The sequence below is a fragment of the Trichosurus vulpecula genome, chromosome 5 (assembly GCF_011100635.1).
Source record: "Trichosurus vulpecula isolate mTriVul1 chromosome 5, mTriVul1.pri, whole genome shotgun sequence".
NCBI lineage: Eukaryota > Metazoa > Chordata > Mammalia > Diprotodontia > Phalangeridae > Trichosurus > Trichosurus vulpecula.
In genome coordinates this window covers 151,229,409-151,247,144 of record NC_050577.1, presented here as the reverse complement: position 1 = coordinate 151,247,144, position 17,736 = coordinate 151,229,409, and the positions used below count along the sequence as shown (strand labels likewise).

The following is a 17,736-nucleotide window of genomic DNA, read 5'->3' as shown; positions in this document are numbered from 1 at the left end:
GTTACATTGTTGGCGGAGTTGTGAACAGATCCAGCCATTTTGGAGAGCAATATGGAACTATGCCCAAAGGGCTATAAAAATGTGCATACCCTTTGACCCAGCAATACCACTTCAAGGGCTGTATCTCAAAAAGGTCACATAAGGGAGATAGGGACCCTTATATACAAAAATATTTATAGCAGCTCTTTTTGTGGAAGTAAAGAATTGGAAATCAAGGGGATGCCCATCAATTGGAAAATGGCTAAACTAGTTGTGTTATTTGAATGTAATGGAATACTATTGTGCTGTAAGAAATGGGGAAGATAGAGACTTCATAATAACCTGGAAAGACCTACATGATATAATGCTGAGTGAGCAGAGCAGAACCAGGAGAACTTTGTACACAACCACGGATATATTCATTCTTTGATGACTAACCTTGATAGACTTGGCTCTTCTCAGCAATACAAGCTTCAAAGACAACTCCAAAGGACTCATGATGGAGAGAGCTATCTACATCCAGAGAAAGAACTATGAAGTCTGAATGCAGATTGAGGCAAACTATTTGCTCTCTTTTTTGTTTGTTTGTTTTGTTTCTTCTTTCTAATGATTCATTCCATTGGTCATAATTCTTCTTTACAACTTGACTATTGTGTAAATAAGTTTAATGCAAAGTTATATGTAGAAGATATAAAGGATTCCATGCCGTCTTGGGGAGGAGGGGGTGGGAGGGGTGAAGAAAATCTGGAACTCAAAATCATATGGAACTGAGTGTTGTAAACTGAAAATTAAAAAAAAATCTTAATTTTAAAAAAAAGAACTAGATAAATCTAGCCACAAAATAAACAAGAAAGAAGTTAAGGAGGTGAACAGAATTTTAGAAAAGTTACATATGGTAGACCTCTGGAGAAAAATGAATGGGGATAGAAAGGAATTTACTTTTTTCTCAGTGGTACATGGCACCTACACAAAAACTAAGTATTAGGGCATAAGAACCTCATAATTCAATGCAGAAAAGCAGAAATATTAAATGCATCCTTTTCAGATCATGATGCAATAAAAATTACATGGAATAAAGGGCCATGGAAAGATATACTAAAAACTAATTGGAAACTAAATAATCTAATCTTAAAGCATGAGTGGGTCAACAACAAATCATAGAAACAATCAAAAACTTCATTCAAGAGAATAACAATAATGAGACAACATATCAAAACTTATGGGATGTAGCAAAAGTGGTTCTTAGGGAAAGTTTTATATCTCTAAATGTTTACATGAATAAAGTAGAGAAAGAGGAGATCAATGAAATGGGTATGCAACTTAAAAAGCTAGGAAAAAAACAAATTAAAAGTCTCCAATTAAATACCAAATTAGGAATTCTGAAAACCAAAGGAGAGATTAATAAAATCGAAATTAAGAAAACTATTAAACCAATAAATAAAACTAAGAACTGGATTTTAGGGAAAAAAACAGTAAAATAGATAAACCTTTAGTTAATTTGATTTAAAGAAAAAAAAGAAAACCAAATTACCAGTATCAAAAATGAAAAGGATGAATTCACTTCCAATGAAGAGGAAATTAAAACAATAATTGGGATGCTGCAACTGCATGCCAAAAAATTAGCAGTCTTAGATAAATGGATGAATATTTACAAAAATATAAATTGCCCAGATTAACAGAAGAGGAAATAAAATACTAAAATAACCACATTTCAGAAAAAGAAATTGAATAAGCCATCAATGTATTCCCTAAGAAAAAATCACCAGGGCCAGATGGATATACAAGTGAATTCTACCAAACATTTAAAGAACAATTGATTCCAATACTATATAAACTATCTGGGAAAACAGGTGAAAAAGTCTTACCAAATTCTTTTTATGATACAAATACAGGGTTGATATCTAAACCGGGAAAGCCAAAACAGAGAAAGAAAATTATAGACCAATTTCCCTAAAGAATATAGATACAAAATTTTAAAATAAAATAATGGCAGAGATTACAGCAACTTATCAGGAGGATAATATAATATGACCAGGTGGGATTTATACTAGGAATACAGGGCTGGTTCAATATTAGGAAAACTATCTGCATAATTGATCATATCAAGAACAAAACTAGCAGAAACCATATGATTATCTCAATAGATGCAGAAAAAGCTTTTGACAAAATATAACACCCATTCCTATTAAAAACACTGGAGAGCACAGGAATAAATGGAACCTCTTAAAGTAAAAAGTAACATCTACCTAAAGCCATCATCAAGCATTATATGTAACGGGGATAAGCTAGAAGCATTTCCAGTAAGATCAGGGGTGACACAAGGATGTCTATTATCACCACTGTTATTTAATATTGTACTAGAAATGTTAGCGTTAGTAATAAGAGAAGAAAAAGAAATTGAAGCAATTAGGATAGGCAAAAAAGAAACAAAGCTATCATTTATTGCAGATGATATGATGGTATATTTAAAGAATCCTAAAGAATCAAGTGAAAAACTACTTGAAATAAATTTAGCAAAGTTGCGGGATACAAAACAAACCTACATAAATCATCAGCATTTCTATACATTATTAACAAAGCCCAACAGCAAGAGATAGAAAGAGAAATTCCTTTTTAAGTTACTATAATCCCAAAAGTATGTGGGAGTCTACCTGCCAAGACAAACGTAGGAACTATATGAACACAATTACAAAACACTTCTCACACAAATAAAGTCAGATCTAAATAAGTGGGAAAATATCAATTGCTTATGGGTAGACCGAACCAATATAATAAACATGACAATTCTACCTAAATTAATTTACTTATTCAGGGCCATACCAATCAAACTACCAAAAATTATTTTTTAGAGCTAGAAAAATAATAACAAAATTCATCCAGAAAAACAAAAGGTCCAAAATATCAAGGGAATTAATGAAAAGAAATGCAAGGGAAGGTACCCTAGCCATACCAGATTTTAAATTGTATTATAAGGCACCAATCATCAGAATTACTTGGTACTGGCTAAGAAATAGAGTGGTAGATCAGTGGAACAGGGTAGATACACAGGACACAATAGTTGATGACTATAATAATATACTTTTTGATAAACCCAAGGACTCCAGCTTCTGGGATAATAACTCAGTATTTAACAAAAACTGCTGGGAAAACTGGAAAACAGTATGGAAGAAACTAGGCATAGACCAACATATTACACCGTATACCAACATAAAGTCAAAATGGTACAGGATTTAGATATAAAGGCTGATAATATAAGCAAACTACTAAAGCAAGGAATAGTTTACCTATTAGATCTATGAAGAATAGAAGAATTTATGACCAAACAAGATATAGAGAACATTATGAAATGCAAAATGGATAATTTTGATTACATTAAATTGAAAAGTTTTTGCACAAAGCCAATGCAACCAAAATTAGAAGGGAAGCAGAAAGGTGGGAAACAATTTTTACAGCCAGTAAATGATGATGATGGCCTAATTTCTAAAATATATAGAGAACTGAGTCAAATTTATAAGAATACAAGTCGTTTCTCAAATGATAAATGGTCAAAGGATATGAACACACAGTTTTCAGAGGAAGAAATTAAAATTATGGTCATATGGAAAAATACTCTAAATCACTATTGATTAGAAAAAGGCAAATCAAGACAACTCTGAGGTACCATATCACACCTATCAGATTGGCTAACATAACAAAACAGGAAAATGATAAAAGTTGGAGAAGATGTGGGAAAATTGGAACATTAAGGTATTGTTGGTAGAGTTGTGAACTGATCCAGCCATTCTAGAGAGCAATTTGGAACTATGACTAAAGGACTATAAAAATTTGCATACCCTTTGACCCAGGAATACCCCCCTCTAGGTCTGTATCCCAAAGACATCATACAAATGGGAAAAGGAACCACATGTACAAAAATATTTATAGCAGCTCTTTTTGTAGTAGCCAAGAATTGGACATTGAGGGGATGCCCATCAGTTGGGGAATGGCTGAACAAGTTGTCATGTATGAATGTAATGGCGTACTATTGTGCTATAAGAAATGATAAGCAGGAGGAATTCAGAAGAACCTAGAAAGACTTACATGAACTGATGCTGAGTGAAGTGAGCAGAGTCAGGATAACCCTGTACACAGTAATGGCAACACTGTGCGATAACTAACTTTGGCAGATTTAGTTCTTCTCAGCAATGCAAGGATCTAAGATAATTGCAAAAGACTCATGATGGAAAATGCTATCCACATCCAGAAAAAGAACTATGGAGTCTGAATGCAGATCAAAGCATACTATTTGTTCTTTTTTGTTGTTTTGTTTTGTTTCTTATTTCTTGTGGTTCCTCCCATTGGTTCTAATTCTTCTTTACAATATGACTAATATGAAAATATGTCTTATATCAATGTATATGCAGAGCCTATATCAGATTGCATGCTATCTTGGGAAGAGGTAAAATTCAGAACTCAAAATCTTATGGAAATAAATGTTGAAAACTAAAAATAAATAAATTTCAACAACAACAACAACAAAAAACTACCAGGAGATAGCAAGGAAGGCCCCATCATGTTGGGTAAACGTTATTTTGAGAATTTATGCAATGATACGGATAAGAATCACACTGAATTGGCTGTCCTGAGATGGATGGATTGTGATTTGTAACTTTGCAGGGAATCTTCAACTCAGTGAGATCACAACCCCATCTGAGGATCCAAGCATGGTCAACCTGATGAAAAGCCTCTCAACTACGCTGGTTTTTGTACAACAAATATGTAGTCTGTTATTGTACGCAAAGAGATATAATAAATAGCATAGCTATCCTTATTTTCTCACAGCACACAGTTGCATTTGAATAGTCATCTTCAATAACTGTTTTTTTTCCCAGAGGATACGTAATATGAGAATTTCAAGTAGCAGAGAGGCAAAGGACAGTGATGGGGAAGAACTACATATTCAGCAGCAGTGTGATGTTTTCTTATACAACTCAAATGGTGACCTACAGATAATACTGTCCCTTCTTGCTACAGTCCAGATACTTACATACACACACATAAACATACATACTTTTCTCCCACTTGACTAATCCAACAAGCCATGTCTACAAGGCAGGGGAGGGATACAGAACAGTCTGGCATGGACTATGTACCTCCTCATTTTGATTCTCCCCAAGACCTATTTTTACCTCCACTCCCTTCTTAACCTTGGATTTCTTTTTTTTTAATTTTTTTATTTAATATATTTAGTTTTCAGCATTGATTTTCACAAGAGTTTGAATTATAAATTTTCTCCCCATTTCTACCCTCCCCCCCACTCCAAGATGGCATATATTCTGGTTGCCCTGTTCCCCAGTCAGCCCTCCCTTCTGTCACCCCACTCCCCTCCCATCCCCTTTTCCCTTTCTTTCTTGTAGGGCAAGATAAATTTCTATACCCCATTGCCTGTGTATCTTATTTTCTAGTTGCATGCAAAAACTTTTCTTTTTGAACATCTGTTTTTAAAACTTTGAGTTCCAAATTCTCTCCCCTCTTCCCTTCCCATCCACCCTCCCTAAGAAGTCAAACAATTCTACATAGGCCACATGTGTATCATTATGTATAACCCTTCCACAATACTCATGTTCTGAAAGACTCACTATCTTTTACTCCTTCCTAACCTATCCCCCTTTATTGAATTTTCTACCTTGACCTGTCCCTTTTTGAAAGTGTTTGTTTTTGATTACCTCCATCCCCATCTGCCCTCCCTTCTATCATCCCCCCCTTTTTTATCTTCTTCTTCCTCCTTTTTTCCTGTGTGGTAAGTTACACAATTGAGTATGTATAGTATTCCCTCATCAGGTCAAATCTGATGAGAGCAAGGTTCACTCATTCCCCCTCACCTGACTTCTCTTCCCTTCCTACAGAACTGCCTTTTCTTTTTTTTTTTTTTTTTTTTTTTTTTGCTTTTTGGCAGGGCAATCGGGGTTAAGTGACTTGCCCAAGGTCACACAGCTAGTACGTATGTCAAGTGTCTGAGGCCGGATTTGAACTCAGGTCCTCCTGACTCCAGGGCCGGTGCTCTACTCACTGCGCCATCTAGCTGCCCCAGAACTGCCTTTTCTTGCCATTTTTATGCGAGATAATTTACCCCCTTCTATCTCTCCCTATCTCCCTCTCTCAATATATTCCTCTCTCATCCCTTAATTTGATTTTATTTGTTTTAGATATCTTCCCTTCATCTTCAACTCACCCTGTGTCCTCTCTCTCTCTCTCTCTATGTACATATATATATAATATATACACACACACATACACATATACATACATACACACTCACATATACATAAATATATATATGTATATATATATATATAAATATATATATGTACATATATATATATATATATATATATATATAAAATGCATATTCCCTTCAGCTACCCTAATACTGAGGTCTCACGAATCATACACATCATCTTTCCATGTAAGAATGTAAACTGAACAGTTCAACTTTAGTAAGTCCCTTGCAATTTCTTTTTCTTGTTCTTTTTCTTGATTACCTTTTCATGCTTCTCTTGATTCTTATGTTTGAAAGTCAAACTTTCTATTCAGTTCTGGTCTTTTCACTGTGAAAGCTTGAAAGTCTTCTATTTTATTGAAAGTCTGTATTTTGCCTTGGAACATGATACTCAGTTTTGCTGGGTAGGTGATTCTTGGTTTTAATCCTAGCTCCATTGACCTCTGGAATATCGTATTCCAAGCCCTTCGATCTCTTAATGTAGAAGCTGCCAGATCTTGGATTATTCTGATTGTGTTTCCACAATACACAAATTGTTTCTTTCTGGCTGCTTGCAGTATTTTCTCCTTGATCTGGGAGCTCTGGAGTTTGGCGACAATATTCCTAGGAGATTTCTTTTTGGGATCTATTTGAGGAGGTGATCGATGGATTCTTTCAATTTCTATTTTGCCTTGTGGCTCTAGAATATCAGGGCAGTTCTCCTTGATAATTTCTTGAAAGATGATATCTAGGCTCTTTTTTTTTTGATCATGGCTTTCAGGTAGTCCAATAATTTTTAAATTATCTCTCTTGGATCTATTTTCCAGGTCAGTGGTTTTTCCAATGAGATATTTTACATTGTCTTCCATTTTGTCATTCCTTTGGTTCTGTTTTATAATATCTTGATTGCTCATAAAGTCACTAGCTTCCACTTGCTCCAATATAATTTTTAAGGTAGTATTTTCTTCAGTGGTCTTTTGGACCTCCTTTTCCATTTGGCTAATTCTGCCTTTCAAGGCATTCTTCTCCTCATTGACTTTTTGGAGCTCTTTTGCCACTTGAGTTAGTCTATTTTTTAAGGTGTTGTTTACTTCAGTGTATTTTTCAGCATATTTTTGGGTCTCCTTTAGCAAGTCATTGACTTGTTTTTCATGGTTTTCTCACATCCTTCTCATTTCTCTTCCCAATTTTTCCTCTACTTCTCTAACTTGCTTTTCCAAATCCTTTTTGAGCTCTTCCATGGCCTGAGACCAGTTCATGTTTTTCTTGGAGGTTTTTGTTGTAGACCCTTTGACTTTGTTGACTTCTTCTGGCTGTATGTTTCGGTCTTCTTTGTCACCAAAGTAAGATTCCAAGGTCTGAGACTGAATCTGGGTGCGTTTTCGCTCCCTGGCCATATTCCCAACCAACTAACTTGACCCTTGAGTTTTTCAGTGGGTTATGACTGCTTGTAGACTAAAGAGTTCTATGTTTCATGCTTGGGGGAATGCACCAGCTCTGCCACACCAGCACTGCTCCTTCCCCAAGAACCCCCAACCTGGACTGGACTTAGATCTTCAACAGGCTCTGCACTCCTGCTCTGATCCTCCTCTTAATTCCTCCCACCAGGTGGGCCTGGGGCCAGAAGCTACTGCAGCTGTAGCTGCCCCACCTCCACTGCCCCAGGGGAGGTAGCCGAACTGCAAACTCCTTCCACTCCTGCAGTTTTTCCCACTAACCTTCTCTGTTGTCTTTGGTGTTTGTGGGTTGAGAAGTCTGGTAACTGCTGCAGCTCACTGATTTAGGGCACGCTCTGCCCGGCTCCTGGTCTGGTTGGTCCACGCTGCCCATGCTGGGCTCTGCTGTGCTCCACTCCCTCCCAGCTCCGTGTGGGATAGACCTCACCCAGAGATCATCCAGGCTGTCCTGGGCTGGAGCCCTGCTTCCCTCTGCTATTTTGTGGGTTCTGCAGTTCCAGAATTGGTTCAGAGCCATTTTTTATAGGTTTTTGGAGGTACTTGGCGGGGAGCTCACGCTAGTCCCTGCTTTTCAGCTGCCATCTTGGCTCCACCCCCCTTCCATTTAGGAATATTAATGCAAATGCCCTAACCTTGGATTTCTTACTACTGTTAACAATTTCTAGCTGACTAAGGGGCTAAGTGCCATATCTGGTGCTTAGATCTGTACTTTTTGCATTTCACATGGTTTTGATTTTTGCTGACTTTGTATACCAACACTGAACAAGCCCTTGCAAAGCTAGAAGAAAAAAAAGCTACCCAATCTTTCCTTACGCAGAAAACTAGATCACATTTCCCACCCTTCCACTTTCCAGAGAATGTTCCAGATTGAGAAAAACATACTGGGTACCATGCCTGATTCGAATCTTAGTTGAAACCTCAACTTCTAATATGAAATAATGCTTCATTACAACCTAAAAATAAACTAGTGTATTCTCTTTATTCTACAATCAAGCATGTGGGTAGTTGAGCCAGGAAATTAATCATTATGTTTTATGTAGCTTTTGCTAGAAAGGAGAGATCAATGCCCTAAAAAAAACAAACAACCTCCTTTCTTCCCCTATACAAAAATCAACTCAAAACTCTTATAGGGCCTGTGTATATGATCTGGATTCCAGATGTGGATGTTATTGTGCAGATGTTAGAAGAACGGTAAGTGAATTTATGCTATGCTTTTATGGAAATCCAAATACTTGAATAAAATCAGCAGGCTAAATATCTACATTTGGTCTCTGCCCTATCTTTAAGAAGTTAGGTATGTTTAGCTCTCAAGTGGGAAATTATGCTATTGATTTGAGGTATAAAACCAAGTCTGAAACCATTCACCAAAATTCCACTTTTATGTAGCCAAGTCAAAAATGCTTTCTTTATGTAATCAGTATGTACTCTGCAATGCAGTAAACTTTCTAAAATACAATATTCAACAATCTATAGTTACCATCTTTTCGCCCTCTTATTACAACCACTACAACTTCTTATACTCTCTCTCATAGCTTCAAAATCAAAGAAAACTTCACTGATCACACTCTTTAGTCATTAGTCCAAAAAATCTGCTTCCTTACTTGTAAAATATAAATGGAATATTATTATAAATACAAGTCATTTTTCATCTTCTGTTAGCCAATTTTTATATAGCCTTTAAGCCAGAAGAGATAATTTGGGGTGTTTACTGAATTTTTGATTAGCATATATTTTCCAAGCTAAATCATGACCAAACCAGCAAGCATTGCAGGGATGCATGCAAAAATGAGGTTCTGGCAAATTGCTAAGATAAATAAGAGGGAAAGGTTGCTTTCAGCTAAAGGGATTAGGGAAGGGCTTTTCTGAGAAGCAGCATGTCACTTGGGCAGTGAAGAAAGGGAGGTATTTTAATAAATGAATATGCTGTGGGGGAAAGAGATCTTTTGTACTTTAGGTATCGTGTGAACAAAATTATGCAGCAAAAAGAGAAGTAACCTATTATCAACTGAAAATATGGCATATGAAGAAAAGCAGTTTGAAATACAACTTGAAAAGTAAATTAGAACTAGATTATGGAGGGCCTTGAATGCCAAGATCAAGGGTTTATCCTTGATTTGAGAGGCAATGGGAAACAACTGAAGGTTTTTGTGTAGGTAAATTATAGGATGAGAGCATTGCATTAGAATGATCATTCAGGCATTAATGTGAATATTGGAGACTAAAGAGGGAACAGACCAGAAGAATTGTTCTAATATTGTTAGTCACCTAGGCAAGAAGAGATAAGAGCCTAAATTAGATGTTTAGAGTGAAAATGGTTCGAAGGAACAAAAACAAAAGATAATTTAGAGTTGGCATCAAAAGAACTTGGCAAATAATAGAATATGGAAGATGAGGAAGAGAGAAGAATCAAAGGTGGTAGATAACTCTGAAGTGACTGGGAGGATGATGGCACCCCAAAAAGAGACAGGTGAGAGGAAGGCTAGATTTAGGGGTCGGGGAGCAAGGTAAATTCTTTTTGGGTTATGTTGCATTTGATGTACTAGCAGCACATTTAGGTGGACAAGTCCAGCAGGCAATTGTAAAACTGGGAACTCTAGGGAGAGGCTGGGGTTAGAGATAGATTTAGGTACTATATGAATAGAGGCGCTAACTGAAGCCACAGTATATGAAATCACCAAGGGAAAGGATGTTAAAAGAACTTTATGATATATGCTAACATTTAGAGGGGGGAAGAAGGGATAAAAGTCCAAAGATGATCTGTCTGCAGTCTAAGGGTCAGCCTACTTAAGTTTGGAGAGGCTTATCACTAGAACCACGAAATGATTAGTTTTTAGTCATAACAACCTATTAAGACCTCCTAAAAAGGCATGGTGGGGGTTGCCATATGATCAGGCAAAGATTACTCAAGCCAATGAAAAATCATGGATACCTGAAGCACTAAAGGTCTAAAATTAACCAAAAGCAATTCCCTTTCCATTGTCTTACTCTCATTTCTTTCCTCATAAATTAAAATCATTATCTCCCCAAAGAGTTCCTCCCTTACAATGTGCAGGGTTGTCTGAGTTCATATGTCCATCTTTGGGTCAGAAATTAAAGTACTGGTACAAACATGATGTGTCTTACCCTTGTGTTTCCGAAATGGAAAGGAACTCCCAGGAAAAGAGGAGACCTGATAGTCCATGTCTATCTGTAGGTGGCAGGAAGGAATCAGGCCACTGGTCTAAGATACTAAGTTTGTTACAGGAAGTTACTGCTCATGAGGCCCCATAATAGAAAGTCTTTTGTCTAAGAGCAAGGTTCTGAAGCAACATCTGTCTTTATTGTTGGGGGTCTGGCTTGGAAACTCACCAAAATAAACAAAAAGTAAGAACCTTTTCCAATTATTTTTATTTCAAGCATTTTAAAAATTCTTTTTATCATTTTGTAAGAAGTTTTGCTCAAAAGGATGTGGTCTATGAATGTTATCTTATTGTCTTACTGAAATACTTCTGATGTACATTTATTGATTTACTTGGTATCCCCAAGAACCTGTTAAAATACTTAAAATGAGTTTATTATGCAAGTTAGTATGGTTATTTTAGCTCTTTATAGACTAGGGCTCTTGCTCAGTCTTTCTGGCTGGTTCATCATCCCACGCATACTTCTTATGGATTTCTCAAGGCTCTATGACTCCTTACTCTTCTCTCTCCTCTCACTGACCTAATCACTCCCATGGGTTTAATTACTATCTCTCTGTAGATGACATATGACTCTATATATTCAGCCTTATTCTTTCTTCTGAGCTTCAATCTTGTATTAAAAATTGCCCATTGGACATTTCAAACTGGATATATCAAGATTTCTTTTTTTTAAGAATGTTTTTATTTTTCTCAATTACATGTAAAAACAATTCTTTATAATATTTGAGTTCCAAATTCCCTCTCTCCCTACCCTCTTCCCTCCTTGAGAAGGCAAGCACTTTGATACAGATTATACATGTGCAGTCACGCAAACCTGAGATTTCTCAAATACAACATGTCTAAAACTGAATGCATTTTTTCTCTCAAACCCATCCCTTTTCCACATTTTCCTATTTCTGTAGTCAGCACTACCATTGTTGCAGTCTTCCAGCTTACTAACTGCAGTGTTGTCCTTGACTCTTCACCCTCTCTTATCCCACATATCCAATTAATTACCAAATTCTGTCATATAACAGTGATAACAAACTCAAATAGAAATAGGGGCCACTAATCTGTTTATAAGGATTTCTGCAGGCCATATCTTGACTTAGTTTTAAAAAGTAACGTTTTCTATGTTTTCTTGTTTTTATTTATTTTGTTATTTCCCAATTCCATTTTAATTTGGTTCAGGCCACACTAGAGAGTGTTGCTGGTGGGCAGTATGTTTGATACCTCAGACTTAGAGTGTCTCTCAGATCAGACCCTCTTCTCCATTCATCCCTAGTTACCATCTTAGTTTAGGCTCTCATCTCTTCTCATCTGGATTACTGTAGTATTTCCTAATTGTCTTTTTGGCCTCCACTCTCTACTTACTTCAGTCCATTCCTCCACACTGCTGTGAAAGGGATTTCCTTAAGCAAAGATCTGACAATTTCACCCCACTATACTCAATAATAATAATGATAATAGCTAGAATTTATATAGCATTTTAAGTTTTACAAAGCACTTTACAACTGTTATCTCATTTTGTTCTCACTATCAAATCAATGCAAACAAAGTCAGAAGAAAAACTGAGTAGAATCTTTACAGCAAATTTCCATAACAAATGTCTAATGTGCAAAATATCAGTAAAAATATATCATCAGCCCAAATCAGATTGAGTCAGGCAGCTGCAAGTACTCACCCTTCAACTCAGAGCATAGCTGATAAAAAGTAGAATTTGAAGAGGCTTTAATAGTCTTGTTGAGAGTAAGGAAATGATACCATATGGTAAAGTAAGTTTGAATAAATCTGTCTGAACAGTTTTTAAAGGCCTTGAAAAGTACCATTTTTTCCACTTTATTACCAGTAGGAAAAAAAATCCAATTGGAAAAGTTTATAAATAGACTGAAAAATGACATATTTAAATGCTTTAATAGATCTATGATCTAATAAGCTTAGGTATTCTCTGCATTGGTGTAGATTACACCTCATTCTTGCCTTCTTATCCTGTGTGATTCTCTTCCATGTTCTACATCCTCTTACCATGATAAAGGGTTTCCTCTAAGTCTTTCATGAGCACCAGGGTAGCACTTACACTGTCTATCAAGTTGTCTTTCAATTATGTTACCAGACAGGCTTTCCCCATTTCCCAATTAAACCTTTCCTCTCTGGTATCCATTATGTCACTTCTTATGACTAGGCTATAATTGGAAATATGTGGAAGTTTATTTTCTCCCCACTTCTCCCCACTCCCCACTCCCCTCTTTTTCATCCTTTAGGACACATGTAACTTTGAATCTTCAAAGACAATAGTGGTTCAAAATTCGTAACCTTCCACTATCACTAAGAAAGCATTTGTGAGTTTGTTTTTGTTTTTGCAAAAAGTTAAATTTTTGTTCCAAGGAGTATTTTAGGGATCGCTGAAAGCATTGCATGATTTCCTTCCGATAAGCCAGTTCACTCTTTGGCTTTCATTTATTCTATGCCCAAATGATTGTCCATTTGCAGTGCTTGTTCTAGATAGCTTTAATCCTGGTCTGCATCCCACTCTAGAAGTGAGGGTGACTGGGCCCTCAACAACATCAAGCCAGGAAATCAGGTACACATGGGACAACGAGGGCTACAAGACTGATATACTTACTGAAGTTAGGACAGGTAAGTGGTGACTATAATAGCCTGCAACATAGCAGAGGATCATAGACCTCAGACTTTGTAGACCTAGATGGACCTCAGAGACCATCCAATTGAAGCTCTTCATTTTTTAAGAGGAAGAAACAGACCAGAGAAGTGAAGTGAACACCAGAGGTCACAAAGGGAGTGATTCAAATTCAGGGATTCAAGTCCAGGGTCTCAGACCAGCTCTTGTTACACACGATACAAAGAATTTGGGAGATGCATCTAAGATAGTCCTCAGACCAAGAAATACATCTCTGAAGACATGACTAAAAAAGGGGAAGACTGGTAAATGGAGCAAACACTGAAAAAGCTGGAAAATATACAAATGAACAGACCAGAAGAGGCACAGAGATGATCTTTCATCATACCACACTGACTTTCCTAGACATGAGACTCTTCAAAAGGAGGCCCCTCAAAAAAGAAAAAATTTAAAAATGGAGAAAGACTAAATGGAGGCAGAATCTTCATTTGGGCTTATAGAAGAATTCGACAGAGGAAAGAACAAAGTTTTTGTCTTCTAGGAGTCCTCCTATGTACAAGAAACAGAATAAAGATAGAATGTTTAAGTATGACTCCTATGGATAGTAGGTTAGCTTTCAGAATGGCCTATAAGGAGGGAAGAAATAAGGAGGGGGATGAAATGAATTAATACCTCTTGGGAAACAGCAGCAGAAATCAAAGTTATTCAAAAAAGTGGATGGTGAGAGAACGTGATGAGAGTAGGGAAGATTCTAAACTTATACAGTTTTATCTAATCTGGAAAAGAAAAGAATAGAGAAAAAGAAAGAATGAGAAAGTCATTATAAAATTTAATTCAAGAAACTTGGGAAAAGACAGGGTAATATGACTCAGAGGAGAGTGTGTGGGAAAGGATTAGGATTATATTAGTGTAAGCAAAATTAATGTAACATATGCTGGCTTTAAAAGAAAAAAGAAGAAAAAATAAATAAAATAACTGAATGGAGGAAAACAGAAACTTAAAACTATAATTACTTATGGAAATGTATTAAATCCCATGATAACATAAAAGTAAATGACAATGGTTAAGAAAAAACACAATTTTTAGCATTCAAATATACATTTAAAAATAAAGATACATACAGAGTGAAGAATATATGCAAGAGCAAAATGCCCCGTGTTGGAGAACTCCAAGAAAATAGGAATTGCTATAGTGAGTTCACATAATCCAACAATGTAAATTCAGGATATCAAAAGAAACAGAAAAACTATGTTGTGCTTAGAGACACCATAGACAGTGAAACATTATTAAACACACATGCACCAAATGGCAAAGGGTCTACATTTGTAAAGGAAAAAACTAATGGAATTCTAGAAAGACATGGCTAGTAGTTGCTTGAGACTTTGGTATGCATCTTATGGAAATGTATGGAATGACCAGAAGCATAAACATAATGGAGCTCAATACAGTGTTGGAAAAACTGAGAGCATTGCAAAATGTACAGGTTTACTGGCATCACATGGTACGTTTGTAGGAGCTTACAGTATAGTAGAGCAAAAAGAAATTATAAATGGATGTCATAAAAAGGCAGAAATGTTAAACCTGTCCTTTACAATGGGGGTGAGATGAGAGGGAGTTGAGAGAAAGGGATATAGTACGAAAAGAATATGACAAGGAAAAAAAACCAAGAAAGGAAAGAAGGAAGGAAAAAGCCACTTTAAGCCTCTTTTGTTCTTCTTTAGAAGTCTTTCTCTCAAATGCCTTTATATGAAGACCTCCTTGGAGTCCCTATTCCAAAACTTGTATTTCTGGTGAATCCTGAGATGGCTGTATATTGCATAACAGGGCTGCCATAAGCAAACTGCTATCTAACATACCTCCCTGAATCCTGTATTTTGTAAACTCCATTTTTTTGAACCCCAGTACAAAATTTTATATTTACCTTCATTCAATTTAATCTTATGAACATATAAGATAAAAAGAAAAACAGAAATATACGTTACCTCTATAGGACAACTATAAAAACATAATGACTTATCTTCTGTCTCTACAATGAAGGGGGAAATAGCTCTTCCAGAACTGAAACTAAATCATAAAGCACTCATTATCAAAACTACTTGGTACAGTAGTTTGGCAAAGATGAAACCCTCCAACTCCACCCCCCCCCAAAAAAAGAAGAGAGATAGAATGACAATTATTGGATGGGCTGCTAGAAAACACATACAATGATGCATTGTTTGTAGAGAGGTAAACTGGTCCAGTTTTACTGTAGAGCAATCAAGAACCACACCCCCAAAGTCATTGAACTGGGAATACCTTTTGATCCTACAATGTCAATACCAGGCCTACACCCTAAAGGGATCAAAGAAAGAGGCAAAATCACCCACATGTACAAAGTTACTCACATTAGCCCTTTTGCAGTAGCAAAGAACTGGAAACTAAGGAGTTATCTATCAAGTGGGAAATGGCTAGACAGATTATGGTATATGAATGTAATGGAATATTACTGTGCCATAAGAAATTTCGAGATGGACAATATCAGAGAAACCTGGTACTGCTTGTATGAACTGATGCCAATGAAACTGAACAGAATTAAGGGAATAATTTTATACAGTAACAACAACACTCTTAGGACAAACAATATTTGAAAGACCTAACCCTGGTCAATGCAATTACTGATGACTCCAGAGGACTAATGATTAAGCATATTATCCAGCTACTGATAGAAAAGCAATAGACCCAAAATGTAGAATATAAGACATATTTTTGAGCATGGCCAATGTAGGAATTTGTTTTACTTAACTATGCATATTTGTTATAATTTCTGTGTTTTTTAATTTTTTCCCAATGGGGTGGTATGAAGGGAGAAAGAGATTTGGTAGGAAAAGGATACGGTAAAAAAAAAAGAAACTAAGAAGGGAAAGAGGAAATGGAAAAGTAGAAAAGGAAGGAAAGAAAAGAAGGCCATTTAAGAATCTTTTGTTTTAAATATACAAAAGAGAACAAAATGAATCACAGACAAGTAGGACAACCTTGAATGACTATATATTTTTTTAAGCTTCATTGGTTTCTTTGCCTATTTTTTCTTTTCTTTTTTACCCTGCTTAATGGTATTTTAAAAATATGGAATGCTTCACAAATTTGCATGTCATCTTTGTGCAGGGGCCATGGTAATCTTCTCTGCATGATTCCAATTTTAGTATAAGTGCTGCCGAAGCAAGCACATGATTGTATATTTAAAAGAAAAAAAAATAAGCCATATTTAAGAGATTCACTGTTGTATTTAAAATAAAAAAAACTATTGAGTACTTTAAAAAACTTGAATAGCTCAATGTAATAGCCTTGATAAGCAAGAATACAAAATAAACTCTCAATCTTTGATAAACTTAAGAACATAAAACTGCATGAGGAAGGCCTCTCTGTTCAACATGAAGTGCTAGAAAAAATAGGAAATAGGTGAGAATATCAGCAATCTTGCATCATATGACACAATAAATTCCAAATAAATTCACAACCTGAATACAAAGTATTATATAAAAAGTAGAACAAAATGTAAGAGGCATATTTTATAACTGTTGAGGGTTGGGGAAGATGAAGTCCAGGAAGCCCAAGTATGGAGTTCCCAGACAGGGTAGTAGAGGGGGAGTACCCTTCAAGGACTTGAGTACTGGAGAGGATTGGGACTGTCTGGAATGAGTTCACGATCTCAACCATTCTTTAAGTCAAGGTGGCAAAGATTTATTATGCTTTTCAGTAAACAAGAGTTCTTAGGAAACCTGCAACCTTAGGGGTACAGGTAAAGTTTATATAGGTCAAATATGTTATTTAGTTGTTTTGGGGTGGGATTAGGGAGTGGTTAAGGGGTGGTCAGTTCTTAAAGGAACATTCACTTTTTGTGTCTACTGCACAGGTATCTTCCCCAGAGTTCACTGGGAAATAGCCCAAGGAGGGGCTACCTGGAGGTGTGGTTTTAGCCCTGAAATATCACTAAGTCAACAAACAGTCAGGGCTGACTGGAAATATCTAGGCTGCTTCCATCAATGTCTTGTTAGACAAGATAAATGTAAGGGAGTATACATTTGACAATGTCTAGGATATATATCAGTAAGGTCAGTAAGTATTAAATATCATTATGGCCCAGTGCACAGCCAATTTAGCACATATACAGGGAGTCCAAACTAATAAATTCTATAGGTGCACTTGTCCACTGTATCAGGAGGAGAGATAAGTGTTTTTCTAGACCATGCTGTCCTGTTTGGCTAGAGAGAAACTGCTAGGGATAGTGTT

At 36.2% G+C, this 17,736-nt stretch overlaps 1 protein-coding gene and 1 non-coding gene across 2 annotated transcripts in view; both read right to left on the bottom strand.

Annotated features, from left to right (window-relative positions):
- FBXL13 (F-box and leucine rich repeat protein 13) overlaps positions 1–17,736 on the bottom strand; it is a 156,545-nt gene that overhangs the window by 52,487 nt on the left and 86,322 nt on the right. The window lies entirely within an intron of this gene.
- On the bottom strand, positions 16,567–16,673 carry LOC118852522. The gene has a single exon (XR_005010594.1). It is a non-coding gene; the product is annotated as a U6 spliceosomal RNA (small nuclear RNA).